The sequence below is a fragment of the Humulus lupulus genome, chromosome 3 (assembly GCF_963169125.1).
Source record: "Humulus lupulus chromosome 3, drHumLupu1.1, whole genome shotgun sequence".
NCBI lineage: Eukaryota > Viridiplantae > Streptophyta > Magnoliopsida > Rosales > Cannabaceae > Humulus > Humulus lupulus.
Window position 1 is genome coordinate 214,662,656 of NC_084795.1, and position 16,332 is coordinate 214,678,987.

The following is a 16,332-nucleotide window of genomic DNA, read 5'->3' on the forward strand; positions in this document are numbered from 1 at the left end:
TTACAAAAACAATATACATTGGCTGCTTGACCCCTTGGAAGTCACAGCTTAAAACATGTTTTGTTTTAGGGTATCCTACAAAACCTTTGGGGGTTTTGGTTCCCATTTTCAAAAATAAATACACATGCATCATGAAAATTATTAAACAACTACCATAACCTTATTACATCGACAACAAGAAACTTTAAGCATTGGATATAAAAAATAATGCTTAAAACTAAAAACCCTACAACAAAATCATCAAAAGTAAACTTTTTACCTCTTTGGTGTTCTTGCTTAAGGTTTGGACCTTCCTATAAGATTTGAATCCTCCAAAACCTTTCAAAATCCCTAACAAACTTCCCCCAACAACATAGTTAATTAGCTATTTGAAACTCTAAGCTTAAAACTTTACAAAAGCCTAGATTAGTGAAGGTTTACCTTAGGGAAAATACTTCCTAGACCAAGACTTAGCCTCCAAGTTTTCCTTGGTGTTCTTGAGGTTGAATATTGAGAGAACACTTTGAATGGTCTTAAAAAATCAGATGAGTGAATGAGAGAGGGTGGTGTGGTCGGTTGGGGAGGGATGGAAGAGTTATATACTATCTAATTTATCTCAAAAACACTCAAGTGTTTTCCTCCCACTTGCCCACTTGACTTCTTAATTAAATGGGATTTAAATTTTATAAAAATTTGGGTTCACACCACTCTAAAACACCACATGGCCGGCCACCCTTTGCCATATATGATCATTTCATTTTTTTTATTTTTAATAAAGGTTAATAAAGGTTTCATAAGAAGAAAAGTCCAAATTGGCTTTTGACACATTTTTTCACTCTTATTAAGTTTTAATCACCAAACTTAACATTAATTAATTAAATTAAATGTCTCTCACATTTAATTTAATTAATCACATAGTAAAATTTAACCTAAGGTCCATTCATGGAATAAAATTCCCCATTTCGGTAAAAATTAGGCATTTAACACAAAATGCCCTAAAATTTCCATTTTCTTTTAGGTTTATTATTTTTGACCAAACTTTAACTTTTATGAATGTATTTTATGCCCAAAATATAATTGCCATGATTTTTCGTTTTATTTTCCGAGATTTTTACCCGATCAGGGTTTTTGTGTCGGTCCAGGACCGAAAGTCTTATCTTGACTTTTAAAATTACAAAATTCATATTTTGGCTAGCAATAACTCATGGAATACTTACAAACAAAATATAATATTATTTAAAATAATATTCTTAACCCGGGGGAAAAATCCCGACCCGAGTCGTTTAAAGGTACCTGAAAACATAGGACGTTACATAAGGTTCTGAGGGACAGAGTGTACCTTGGGTTAAGGTATGTTTCAAGAACAGTGAGGTCGAGAGAACGATTTGGGAAACTGGAATCAGTTGTGCGGAATTCTTATTCCGGGCTGTTTAGGAATTTCTGTAAGGAGGGGATAGTTGTAATGCCCCGAATTTCCTAATAAGGTTTAGGACCTTGGTTAGGAGGCCGGGAGGGCCATAATTGATTTATTATGTTATTTAGTGATCATATGCGCGTTTATGTGAATTATATTATTATATGATGATAAATGCATGCATACGGGTGTATTTATAATTATAAGGGCATTTTGGTAATTTGGCCTGTTCAGGGCATGATTGTGTATTTTCGTGCATGTGGGTGAGTTTTGAAGGGTACCACATTATATGTGGATTTGTTCGAGCCTTTCGGCATGAGACGATCATGAAATGCAAGTGTTTGGTCTGGTCATAACGGGTTTATGTTCGAGGCTCGGGGTGATTTTAATGATCAGAGCATTACCGGGAATTAAAGGGTAATGGAATATGATTTATTGGTGTTTGAGAATAGCAGGAATTGGAGGGTGTTAATTATGATTAACAAAATAGGTGCGAAAGGATGATTTTGCCCATGGTGGCTGTTAAGGTTTTATTTTAGACTTGAGGGCATTTAGGTCTTTTCACCCCTAAGGGATTTATATCAGCCATTAAGGCTATAGAAGCTTACCAAAACAAAATCCCATTTCCTCTTTCTCTCCCGATGGTTTTCTCCTCCATTTTTCTTTGAATTTTCAAGCTCTTTTTGAGGAATCAAGCCAAGGAACCAAGCTGGGATAAGCTAGAGTTATGCTCCACCATTGAAGAGGGTGTGTTGCTGAGATTGAGGTGAGCTTTTAGCCATTAGAACTCTTGCTTTTACTCTGTTTTCCAAGTTAAGTTTCAGCTGGTTTTTTTGAGTTGGAAAGTTGGGAATTGATTGGAGTTTTGGCTAGGGTTCTTGGGGTTGTGGTGCCTAGGACATGTGGAGGTGGTATTTGGGTGCATTTGGGACTTAATTGGATGTTTGGAAGCTTTTGTTTTGGGTTAGAAATGGTGGAATCGAAGGAAGGATTTTCTGGGCAGTTGCTGGCTGAAGGTAGCACTACAGCGCCCAGTATGGGGCGCTACATCGCTACCAGCAGGGGGTGCTAGGGCGGTTTGGTTCTGTGAAGAGCGCTGGGGCGCTAGGAGGGTGGCACTGTAGCGCTACCCTATTTCTTTAGAACCCTGTATTGAGTGTTTTTAAGGGTTCTTGGCTCGAGGTTTCAATCCTTAAGGCACGGGATCGAAACTACTCACCGTGTGGGTACGTTTCGAGGTCCCGAGAGTGGGGTTTAGATAAGACCCTATCTTTGTTGATTTTCATTAATCGGAGATTGTATTTGGTTATGAATAGGTGACCGCTAAGGTATTAAAGGATCGATCGTTCTCAAGGGTCGTTCTTGTTCTAACTCTCGCTTGAACCAGAGGTAAGAAAACTGCACCCTGTGTATATGTGACATGCATGGTTATTCTTGATGCATGTTGGATTTTTAAATTTGATGCATGTGGTGCACGAGAAACATGTGATTAGGGCATGCTGTGAATATTGAATATGAGATTGTTCAGAGCTTGATCCTCTGTGTTTATGTATGATCCTAATTGTGCTAGTAATTGTTAAGTAGGCATGATGAATGCCCTGTACTCGGATATTTGACATATGATATATGTTTGGTAGCATTGCTTACTTGTGTATGGAACTGACTAGTCAAGGTCGGCACTGGTCGCGTACTACAGACCTAAGAGCCGAGAACGGCATAAGCATCATGAACGCAGGACCGATTAAAGATTAGATCTAATCGATATTAGCGTTGAATGACTCTAGGAGCATTAATGCTGGACCGACCCTAAGGTCGATGAAAATTCTAAGCGCTTGACTAGTAGGACTAGTTACTCAGAGCCAGGGCCAAAGGCCTAGGTGGTGGTTTGTCACATGGCTAGGGAGCAGAATCCCACAATTGTGACCCTATGGTCATGCGATAGGTTATATTGGTGACTAGTTCACCGAGCACCTATCTGGTTCAAGCTAGTGAAATGATCACTTATCTATTGAGGCCCGGTGACCCTATTGTCACATGGCTAAAGGGAACGGAACCCACCTTAGTGACTTGTACCACTGTCACTCTTCTATTTAGAGCTATCGGCCCGGTATGGTTACCAGAACCACCAGAGTTAAATCATTTATCTGATTTGGATTGACTTGATAGTCATCCGCTCAGGAGGGTAGGATTCCTTATCCTGGATACCCATCATTACGTGGATTTGTTTGCCTGCTTGAGTAGGGTTATATTTGCTAGGCGTGTGCCTTATGTTTTGATGACATGTTATTACTATACATGAGCATATTAAGTTTCCTTGCTGGGCTTCGGCTCACGGGTGCTATGTGGTGCAGGTAAAGGAAAAAGAAAGCTAGACCATCCTTGAGCTAGAGAACTTAGGTGATGATGTGTACATATGCGGCTGCTCGACCGCCACGGCCGAGGGTTGAAAGAGGAACTAGGGTTAAACCCTGTTTTGCCGCTTAGATTGGCCTGTTGTAAATATTTTCTTGCAATAGACTCTTAAATTTTTATTTTTGGATCCCAATGAATACAGTAAACGTTCTAATGAAACGTTATATCTTAACCAAAATTTTTAATCCTTAAACTGATAATCATACTTAGTTACACGATTTTGGCCAAATGACTCGATTAGTGAGTTTAGCACTGTTTACAAGGCACACTGTAACGGTCCCTGGAGTTTGGGGCGTTACACGTGTGTTCCTAGCTATAAGGGACTCGGCAGCGAGAGTACTTGGACCTAACTGGGAAGGACCTTACCAAATCGAGTCAGTTATCCGACCCGGCGTCTATAAATTGGCGAAATTAAATGGAGAATTGGTACCACGATCTTGGAATGGCGAACATCTACGACCTTACTATCAATAGTGTAGGAATGATGTCTCAGTTTTGATTAAAAGTAATTTTTGTTTCAATATGTCGTATTTTTTGCAAACTCTCTTAATTCAATACCTATGATCTCACTCATAGGATATTAAGGGGGCATCAGTGGTATATATACCATAAGTTTGAAAAAATAAATAACTCCAAAATAGCATACACAAAAACTAACAAATGTCTGGACCGTTAACCCGACATATAATTTAAAAGTGTATTCTAAAAATAAGTGTCTCGATATAACCAGATGTACGAGCTAAGATAATTTGGACAAAACCAGATTATTAGAAATAATTGTTTGGATATAACCTGATGCGCGAGCTAAGATAATTTGGACGAAACCAGATTATTAAAAATAAGTGTCTGGATATAACCAGATGCGCGAGCTTAGATAATTTGGACGAAACCAGATTATTAAAAATCAAGTGTCAGGATACGACTAGACACGCGAACTAGTTCGATCTGGACATAACTAGATCGAAAATATATAAGTGTATGGATTACGAACCAAACACGACATAAATAGGTTTGGAATAAACCGACTAAAATTGATTGACACAAGTGGGTAAAAGATAAACCTACTACGAGCTAAGTCGGTACCGAGGCTGGAGTATTTTGCAACAAAAGTTTCGACCTCATAACCTCAAGGAACTGTCCGAGGAAGAGAAAAAGTGACTAAAAAGCAAGATACAACTAAACTACTTAGCTTACATATCACTTCAGTACTTCCGAGTGTGTGGTAAAAGTAAGATCCGACCTTGACAAATAACGAGATCGGATATGGATATATCGAGCAAACTATGCGTAAATGCATCGAAACTCGAGCTTCAATCCAACATATGTTTGTACGAATAAACTAACATAAAGGCAAAAATCTAATATAAATTGCTTAAAATATTTTGATCTGTGAAATGTAAAACAAAAATATTAAAGTAAAATCGAACATGGTATTAAAAATATCAAATAAAAATATCTCTTTTACGAGCTGTAAATTGTTTTCGCCCCAAGGGCATGAAAAAGAAAGGCCCTAAACTATTACAATTTTTTTTAAATGGGACGCAGCCCATGATCGAGCTCTAGGAGGCAGGAGCATCCCTCTTGGTAGCATTTAACCCCTCCCTAGCCTTCTCAGCTTCCTCCTGGGCAGTTTCCTCCACCTCCAGCCAAGCTTGCCAGTTAGCTAGAAGCTCATCCTCAAAGGAGCCTAAGAAGCTCGTGTCAAGATCGGCATTGTTGGTCCAAATCCTGTACATGGCCATGTCAACTGCTCGGTCCTTCCTCTGCTTAAACTCTTCGAGGAGGTAAGCCTTTTCACCCTCCATTATCTCGAAGGTGGCCTTCTTATCCTCCTCGAGCTTGGCGTTCAACTTTTTGAGCTCCTCAGCCCTGGAGCGTTTCTCTCTGAGCTCGACGTTCAGCTTCTCAAGCTCCTCAACCCTGGAGCTTTTCTCTTTGAGCTTAGCCTCCAGCTTCAACTTTGCAGCTTTAAACTCGTCAGCGAGCTTAAGTTGGAGACCCTTCGACTCCTGGGCATAGGACATGCTCACATGAACCTCGTTGTTAAGCTTGTAATTTAGCTGAGCAACTGTAGCAAGAGCCTAGCACATAAACAAATCAAGTTGGAACATACACTAAGCAAAATTACAATAAATAACGAAGTAAGAGAAATTACCGAGGAAATGAGCTCAATACTCTTGTCATAAAGGACATTAGAGTCCCGAGCGTTGACCAAAAACTGCCATTGAGGAGCCCCAAGACCGTTGAAGCTTTCGCCCACTCAAGACAGGATGTTCGAGCCAAGAGTGGCTCTGTGAGTCCCGGCAGTGTTGTCGATAAAATACTCATCAGAATGAGTACGAAATTGACAATAGGCGTTCCCGAGTGGGAACTGGCTTCTTCGGATCTGGACAGCAAGAGGCAGAGAAGGAGCATCTGCCGCAGGAATGTCGACTTGGGGAGTGGAGGTTGCGACTAGGCTCAGAACAAGTAGAGCTGGAGGGGGAGGAGTCACCTCGGTCCTTTTAGGTATATTGGCAGGCCGGCCAGTTTTCTGCTAGGCTCTCGGGTGCTTGCTCTGCTTTGCTCCCGAACTGCTATTGAGCATATTCTCGAGGTCAGATTCCATAGTGCCTGCATAATTAAATCACATTAGAAAACAAGCTTAAAATGCTAAAGTAAGCATAAGGCAGACAATTAACGGAAATAAAGACAAGTGACAAGAAAACTAACTGGAACTCTCCCTCGAGCTCGTACTCGGCGACCAAGTAATTCCCCTATCTTCAGAGGAGACTGGGGGAGTCCCTTCCCTATATGTGGAAGTCAACCTCGAAAGGTCCCTATAGTCATTTGTCCCATATTGAACGGCTACCCCATCCCAAACCTCATTCAGACTATACATGGTTTGGTATTTCCCCAGCCAGCTATCGAACCTATGGACCCTATCATCTACCCAAGACCATACATAAAAGTTACCCCTATCATCCGGGAATAAGATCAGGGTGTTGGGTCTATGTCTAAGAAGGGAAGGAGACCACAAGGCCGAGAAGAGAATGACCTTACCTCTGTCACTCAAGCTCGAGGCCTCGTCATTGGTGTTATTCCCCGAGCACGGACTCCTGTGATGGTGAGCTGGGGGTCGTACTTTCGAGCTTTGCCTCGGAGGAAGCTTATCAGTGGGGAGTGGCACATGATCCCACTTGGTGTAATTCCGATAGGCGGTATCGTCTGTTGATTGGTCCTGCTCCAAAAGACCGCAGGCTCGAAGCTTATCTTCATGAAGAAGATATGACAGGGAGCGCCTACCGTATGGAAGCTGGAGCAAGGCTTCTTTGTGCTCCTTCATTGTGTCCGTATGAGTAGAACGGTGATAGTTGGCTAAAGAGTCGAATAAATTCTGATTAGTTCGAGCCTAAGCAATAATCAAGCATGAAAGGAAAGGGAATCAGATACTTACAGATTCATCTAAATGAATAAAACTTTGAAAAAGCTAGGTCGTCTGTCCAAAAGAACACCAACTTGAAGTTAGAGGATGGTTGGGCATGTCCTAAAAAAATTTCCTCTCCATGGGATAGCTCAATAGATAGTATAAGCCATCTCATCCCCGAGCTCGGGAGGGGTTGCTTTTCAGAAATTATCGACTTTGGCACCCCATGAAGCCTCACTATCTCACTAACATACAAGTCAACATATTGATCCGTCGAGTATGTGGTCTTGACTGGCAGAAAATGGGCACACTTAGTGAGTCTATCTACTATCACCCACACTGAGTCGTGCTGCTTAGTGGTTCTAGGCAACCCTTCCACGAAATCCATTGCGATATCCTCCCATTTCCATTTAGGAATGTAGAGCGGTTGAAGCAACCCTGCTGGCCTCTGGTGTTTCGCTTTGACTTGCTGGCATGTCAAACATCTAGCAACAAACTTAGCAATGTCCCTCTTCATTCCATGCCACCAATATAATGCCTTAAGGTCTTGGTACATTTTCGTGGACCCTGGGTGCAAGGAATAAGGCATTGTGTGCGCTTCTTTCATAATACTTTCCTTAATTTCAGCATTGTCAGGCACACAAATCCTATCCTTGTATCTCAGCAATCCACCATTAGACATTGTGAAATCGCTGCTACCACCTTCTTGTTTCACTAAGTCTTCATCCAATTTCTGTCCTTCTCGAATTTGTTCCAATAGGGAGGATTGCAATGTGAGGTTTTCCAAACTTCCCGTCACAATTTCGATGCCGGCATTTATGATCTATTTCTGAAGAGGCATCTCTATTTTATGTAGTGTTGAGACACTCCCATGTCCCCGCCTACTCAGAGCATCTGCCACCATGTTGGCCTTTCCTGGGTGGTATAGAATCTCACAGTCATAGTCCTTTACAAATTCCAACCACCTTCGTTGCCTCATGTTCAGTTCCTTTTGTGTAAAAAAGTATTTCAGACTTTTGTGGTCGTTGTATATCTCACACTTGTCTCCATACAGGTGATGTCTCCATATCTTTAGTGCGAACACTACTGCTGCCAATTCAAGGTCATGAGTGGGATACCATTGCTCAGAATCCTTGAGTTGTCTGGACGCATAAGCTACTACCTTCCCTTCTTGCATCAACATGCATCCCAAGTCGTTCTTTGATGCATCACAGTACACCACAAACTTCCCACCCTCAGTGGGAACACAAAGGATAGGCGCAGAAATCAGCTTATCCTTCATGGTCTGAAAACTTTCTTCACATTTTTCTGTCCATGAAAACTTTTGATGTTTCCAGGTTAAGTTGGTCAACGGGGTGGCGATCTTCGAGAAACCCTCGACAAACTTCCTATAATAACCCGCCAACCCTAAGAAACTCCGAAATTCTGAGGCATTCTTTGGCTGGGGCCAGTCTCTAATGGCCTCAATCTTCGATGGGTCTACTGCTATCCCATTCTTAGAAACTACGTGTCCTAAGAAAGTAACTTGTTCTAGCCAAAACTTGCATTTAGAGAACTTGGCATACAACTGATGTTCCCGTAATCTGTTCAGAGTCCATCTCAAATGCTCCTCGTGCTCCTCCTTGGTCTTAGAGTAAATGAGGATATCATCAATGAACACTACTACAAACTTGTCCAAGAAATCCTTAAATACCCTATTCATCATCTCCATAAAGGTTGTTGGGGCATTGGTGAGTCCAAAAGGCACCACTAAGAATTCACAGTGCTCATAGCGAGTTTTGAAGGTCGTTTTCGGAATGTTTCCCTCTTTCACTTTCAACTGATGGTACCCGGATCACAGATTAATCTTTGAGAATACTGAAGCCCCTTACAGTTGATCAAAAAGGTCGTCTATCCTAGGCAAAGGATATTTATTGTTAATGGTGAGCGTATTGAGTTCTCGGTAATCAATGCACATTCTCATACTCCCGTCCTTCTTCTTCACAAATAGGACTGGTGCTCCCCATGGCGAATGGCTAGGTCTTATGAACCCTTTATCCAACAACTCCTGTAACTGGTTCTTAAGTTCCTTTCACTCTGCCGGTGCCATTCGATAGGGTGCTTTAAAGATTGGTGTAGTTTCAAGTGCAAGCTCGATTATAAACTCGATTTCGCTGTCCGGGGGTAGTCCTGGTAATTCCTTGGGAAACACCTCTGGGAACTCACAAACAATATGTAACATCCATGTTGCATCATATTTCGTGCTTCTAGTGTAGATATTATGGGTGTTCGAAAGCCCGCTACTTCGCCTCTAAAGGTGGAGACCTCTCCTTCCTTTGGCCTAAACTCCACAATCTTCTTTCGACAGTCTATCGTAGCCCCATGTTTGGATAACCAATCCATGTCGAGTATGACATCATAATCCGGTATACTCAATTCCATGAGATCTGCTGAGCACTCTCTGCCCTCTACCATTACAGGTGTTGACGGTAACCACTTATTTGACAACATCATATCTCCTGATGGCAACAATGTACTAAAGTTATGTTCAAATGCCTTATAAGGCATATTCAGTCTATCAATCACACTCATGGAAACATAAGAATGAGTCGCTCCATAATCAATTAAGACTCTACACATTGTACCAGATATAGGGAGCGGACCTGTAACCACGGGGTTGCTATTGGCCACTTCATTCTGGGTTAAGGCAAAAACTGTTGCTGGCACCAGATTGTTATTGTTATTCTGTCCTGCCTTCCATTGTGGGCAATTCTTTCTCAAGTATCCTGCCTGGCCGCACTTGAAGCCTTTGTTGGTACCGGCCTGGCACTCTCCTGGGTGTCTCTTCGAGCATTTAGGACAGATAGGATGCTCGACTCGATTTCCTTGTTTGTTCCCACGGTTCCGGTCATTGAAGCGGTTATTGTGGTTGCTATGGTTCTGAGAGTTGTGGTTGTTGCTATTCGTGGCTGGAGGTCTAGGTCTTTTATCAACCCCACTATTCTGCCCTTCGTTAGCCTTTCTCTTGTTGCTCTCGTGGAAGTTCTTGTTTTGGTTGTTCTCTCTTCTAGTGGCATTATCCTTCCATATCCGTTCTTCCAAATATTCAGCTGCAAGAGCTCTATCCAGTACCTCTTCATAACTGACCACTTTAGCAATTGTCATCCTAACGTCCCTCGTGATCATCAGTTTGAGTCCCCTTACAAACCTCTGGACTCGCAATGCATCAGTTGGCACCACTTCAGGGGAAAAATTGGCCAATCGATCAAACTTCTGTGCATAGTCAGTGACCGAAAGATTCCCTTGTACCAGAGTTATAAATTCGTCAACCTTAGTTGCTAGCACAGCTGGACTGTAGTATTTCTTACTAAATGCCTGGACAAACTCTGCCCAAGTCATGGTAATCGGATCACGGGTCTGTTTAGTCACATCCCACCAAATCTGTGCATCCATCTTAAGTAGATAAACTACGCAGGAAACCCTTTGGCGGCCATCTAACTCCATATGATCAAAAATAGCCTCAACCGACCTTAACCAATCTTCTGCCACCATTGGATCAGCTTTCCCCTCAAAATTTGGTGGGGATTGTTTCCTAAAGCATTCATATACTGGTTCGAACCCATAGGTTACTGGTAGTGGTGCAGGTGGTGGTACTGGCGGCTGAGGTTGGGCCATTGGTACTTGAGGTATTTGGTGTGTTTGGGATGTTTTCGGTGCTTATCTAGCTTATGCTAATTCCTCGTCTCTTAGTCTCAACTGTTCTCTTAACCTTGCTACCTCTGCGGCCAGGTCCACAGATGGTGTTGCTGGAGCTGCAGGTTGAACAGATGGCATTTCAACGTCAGGGGTGGCCGTAGTTTCAGACCTTGTGGAGGCACCCTTTCCTCTTCCCTTTCCTCCTCTTCCTCTGGTCGACATGATGAAGTTCTAAGGCAATCAAAGGAAAAATCATAAGGGAGGAACATTGCATATTGGTTTGATAGATATTGTAAAATCATATATTCAAACCACATCATTTGCCACAAAATATCCATAGCATCCAAAATGTTTAAATTATTCCAAAATTAAACAATCCCCAACAAGCATTTAATTAATCAAAACATAAATCCCTTAAGGTCTTAGAAAATTATTATTATTCCATCTTATTTATTAGCACCCCATGCGACGATTACGTAATGGACTCTAGTCCTCAACGGTGGACTCGTCCCCTGAATTATAATAAAAAACGTTCTCCAGAATGTGGAAATAGCCGGGAGCGCTTGCCATAATCTCCATCCTCGCGGTCAGACGCGGTATAGCTCGCAATACTTCCTCAACTGCCAATTCTCCTTCCACATCATGCACCATCTCTAAACGCTCTTCTATTTGGCCATCATCCGTCTTTACTAACACCAGCTCCAGACGACTAAAATCGTAATTTACCAGAAAATCGTGAATCGCAAACTCCATGATGCTAAACTTCTGGCACAACATCATTCCATGATCGATTCAATTGTCGAAGAGCCTCCGAGTACATCGACAAAGCTTCACTCGTCACCCATAATTGCTCTATGGGCCAAAGCAAGGCTCCCCTTTTATTCATCATCCCTTGGATGCGATCACAGACCTCCTTTGTCATTTTCAAGACTGTTATGCGCCAATCATAAGGGTCCTCGTCAAGCTGGACTTTAGGAATCGCGTGGATGTCCTTAAACAATTGTTTCTTAGTCGTTTTCAATACAGGAGGCATCTTACTACTGCAGTTACGAATTACAAAAATATTAAAAAAATGAAAACAAGTAATAGCACATAAACAAATACTTACGACGCGGTGAGGTGAGATTTTCCCGTCTTTAGCGTGTATGGGGGGGGGGGGTCCTTGGAAACATGGACGACTTTCTCTGATACCATTTGTAAAACGCTCTTAACTAATACTTAATAAAACATTCACATTTTCAATTGTTTATAATAGAAAGCCACTTATTATAAAGGTTTCAGTGGGGTCTTGCTTAAAACATGCAAATTGGGCCCAAAAGTTTAAAAAGAAAATATCAGTTTTATGCAAAGTTCTAAAACAAACAAAAGTTTAAGTCCCACTGACAATTTTAAGAAAATCCCATTAAACATAACATTATTAAAAATGGTTGTAATGCCCCGAATTCTCCGATGTGGTTTAATGGCGGGATTAGTAGGCCGGGAGGGCCATACTTGCTTAATTATGGCATTAAATGATAATATGCATGTTTATGTGAATTATATTATAATATGATGTTAAATGCATGCATGTGGGTTCGCATTTTAATTACAGGGGTGTGATGATAATTTGGCTCATTGAGGGCATAATTGTATATTTGTATGCATGTCGGTGGTATATTGTTGAGACCACATTGTAATGTGGGTTTGTTCGAGCCATTCGGCATGAGACGACCATGGTATAATAATTAGCGATCTAGTCATAACAGGTTTAAGTTCGAGGCTCGGGATGAGTCTCGGGGTGATTTTAATGATTAGAGCGTTACCGGGAATTAAAGGGTAACGGGATATAAATTATTGGTGTTTGTGATTATCGAGGATAGCGAGAATTGGAGAGCGTTAATTATGATTAATGAGATAGATTGGAAAGGAAAAATTTTCCCTTGGGAGCCTTTAGAAACCCTTAATTGACCTAGGGGTATAATGGTCTTTTACCCCTAGGATAGATATAAACTACCTTTGGCTGTGAAACATAGGGAAAACAGAGCATGTCTTGAAGCTTACCCGTACCTTCCTCCTCCTTCATCTTCTTTGTGATTTTTGAGCACTTGTTGAGGATTTGAGCTTGGGAAATAGGCCTTGGGAGTTTGGGAGAGTGGTCTACCATTGAAGAGCATCACAACCTGAGTTTGAGGTAAGTTTCTAGCCACTAGTTCCTTGGGTTGCTCTGTTTTGGTTGTTAGTTTCAACTTATGATTTTGTGGTGGATTGTTGGAATTGATGAAAGTTATGGTTGGGGTTTAACTTGGGTTTTGATAAGGGTGTGGTATAGATCAAGTTTAGGGGTTGTATTGGATGTTTGAGTGGTGTTTGAGCTTGGTTTGAAAGGTTGGTTCCAAGGAAAATCGCAAGGGAGGAAAAAATCAGAGTGTTGGCTGAACTGGGGGTTGGGCCACGACATGGCCAAGGAGGACCGCGGCTCTTGAGGTGTGCTGAAGGAGGCCGCCTCTGTTTGAGGGGCGGGCCGCGGAATGGCCAAGGAGGGCCGCGGCCCATAGTGACATTTTGGCCAGAATTGGGTTTTTGGCTTGGGGATGCTAGCCTTAGGCCTCGGGATCGATCCTACTACCTGGTTTAGTAGTATTCGATGTCTCGAAGGCTAGGTTTTAGTTTGGGAACCCTTTGTTATTCATTTTAATGATGGAATCCCATAATTGGTTATGACCAGGTAACCGCTAAGGGGCAAAAGACAGGTTGTTCTTATATTAATTCTCGCTCGAACAAGATGTAAGAAAACTGCACCCCATATGTGACATGCATGATTATTCTTGAGGCATGTTGATTGTGTAAATGTGGACATTGATTGATTACTGAATGCTTAGCAAATCTTGCTCACTTGTGCATGGTACTGACTCATTAGTCAGAATTGGCATAGGTGTCAGTATCAACTGTGAAGCTGTGACTCATTAGTGAGGTTCGGCAGTGGTACTGGGCACTGGTCACATAGTGCTAACTCATAAGTCAGGACGGCCTTAGGGTGTTCAACGCTAGCCAATAAAGATTAGATATAATCGATATCTGCATTGGATGACTCAAAAAGCATTAATGCCGGACTGACCTCAAGTTCGATGAATACTATAAGCGCTTGTGTAACTTACCCATCAGTCACTCATCTGTTAAGTTAGAGACTTACCCATCAGTCTCTCATCTGTTTAAGGCTAGTGGCTTACCCAGAAGCCAATCTTCTGGTTAAGTTAGTGACTTGTTTTTCAGTCACTCAGTATGATTTTCTAGAACCTCAAGTGATATTCACTCATCTGTTTAGGAGCTATAAACTCTGTGTGATTATAATGATAGTCATTTGATAATGCTTACTTGCAATGCTGTGTTTTCTTGCTGGGCTTTGGCTCATGGATGCTATGTGGTGCAGGTAAAGGGAAAGAAAAGCTCACCTAGACTTAAGTGGAGAGCTTAGGTGGTGATGTGTACATATGCGGCTGCTTGACCACCATGGCCAAGGAGTTCACAGAGGAACTAGGGGGTTTATCCTATTTTTGCCGCTTAGGTCGGCGGGTTTGTAAATTTGAGAGAGTAGTGACCATTTTGTGTTATAAACAACTTGTAAATGTTTTGATGAGCTCATGAACAGTTTACATGCTTAATAAAATATATCCTTTCCTTTTAATTGTTTTTCCACCTTAACCTGTTAATAACACTTAGAACACGTTTTTAACCAAAGGACTCGGGTAGCGGGTCAAATTTCCGGTTCACCGTTCACCGTAACTGTTCTGGGGTAACCAGGGCGTTACAATGGCGTTTAAAGTTGATCGTTTCTTATCCATAAGATGCCCCACGCCATACACACCAGGACGACAGAACTCCCCACATCACCACGCGTGCCACAGAGAAACCTATTTGGTACCTGGAAGGGAAAGTAAGGGGGTGAGCTGAAAGCCCAGTAAGGAAGTACAAACAACAAGCAAGTAAGATACAACAATTTACAAACACTATCATTCATCTTTATACATCATAGCATCATCATAAAATTGGCATCAATATCATAAATATCATAACAAAATCATAAACATCACCAAACATCATAACATAATCATAAACATCACCAAACATCATAACATAATCATGAACAATTCCTTGTGAACATGGTCCGCTAACTTGTCCATGCCACCCTTTGAGGTAAGCAAGAGTCTCTGGTCCTTGAATAACCTCGACGCGTCCACCCATGGAGTTACATCTTCGTATCCTTAGTGACTTGGGTTACGTCTTCTTTATCCTTAGCAACCCACTTTGATGTGTCGCGTTCATCACGCCAACATCCATTCATATCATACAATATTCATACAAGCCAACATATCATCACATTATGACATTCATAATTCATAACATTTCATTCACACAACAGTCTTACCATTCATAATATAACAATCATAAACTCTATCTAACTTCCTTACCTCAGGTCTAAGCTAAGTAAAACCACAACTTTTCAACGAGCCTATACCATAATCAAAACGACATTCCTTAGCTTCACATAATTACTATTTTGCTCTTTCATACAACTCATGTGTGCATGGGTCATGCACACATGGTGAGAGTTACACACAACATACAATATGCTTGGTTACACATAAGGTCATAAAAAGAATAATGCTCATTCTACATATATTGCATGCATGATCTTTCTATAAAAACTACATGGTCGCGTAATAGACATTATTTTGGACGTAAAAGTGAATTTGCATGTAACATGCATACGTGGGAATGTTGCGTAAATGTGGCGTTTAAAACGATAATTCCATACGTCTTACTTCTATCGTTTTAAAATAATAGTCTTGTAGCATGTTTTGTTTACCATTGTTTATCTTCTTAAAATTACTAGGTTAATTAAATCTCCCAAGACATTATTTTTATTTCATATAAATCATTTTACTTAGCCATTTAAAATATATGTGATAAATCCATTTATTATTTTCAAATTACAAAGAAATAACCAAGGCTTGAAATTTATTTAACAAAAAAATACCTATGATTACCATATTTCCTTAGAAAAATATCAATTTAATTTTAATTAATAGAATTACATAATTGATGTGAGAAAAACATAAATTTTAAGTGTGGGAAAAATATATTTTGTTTGAATTATTTTTAATACTTAATTTTTATGTAACACAAATTCATATGTTGAAAATTAAATAACTATTTAAAACTTTTTAAACTAAACTTTCAGCCATTATTTAAAAAATCACAAGTGAATTAAATCCAACATTTTTCTTAATCTAATTAAAGAAAATCATAACTTGTAAAATAATCACTCATATTATATTAAAAATACCACTTTTAAATTTTACCATAGTTTAGGTTATTTATTTATTTCAAAATACCAATCAAATTCATTTGATTGAAACACACTTTATATTTTTAAATAAAAATTCCAGCAATCAAATTTATCATTAAA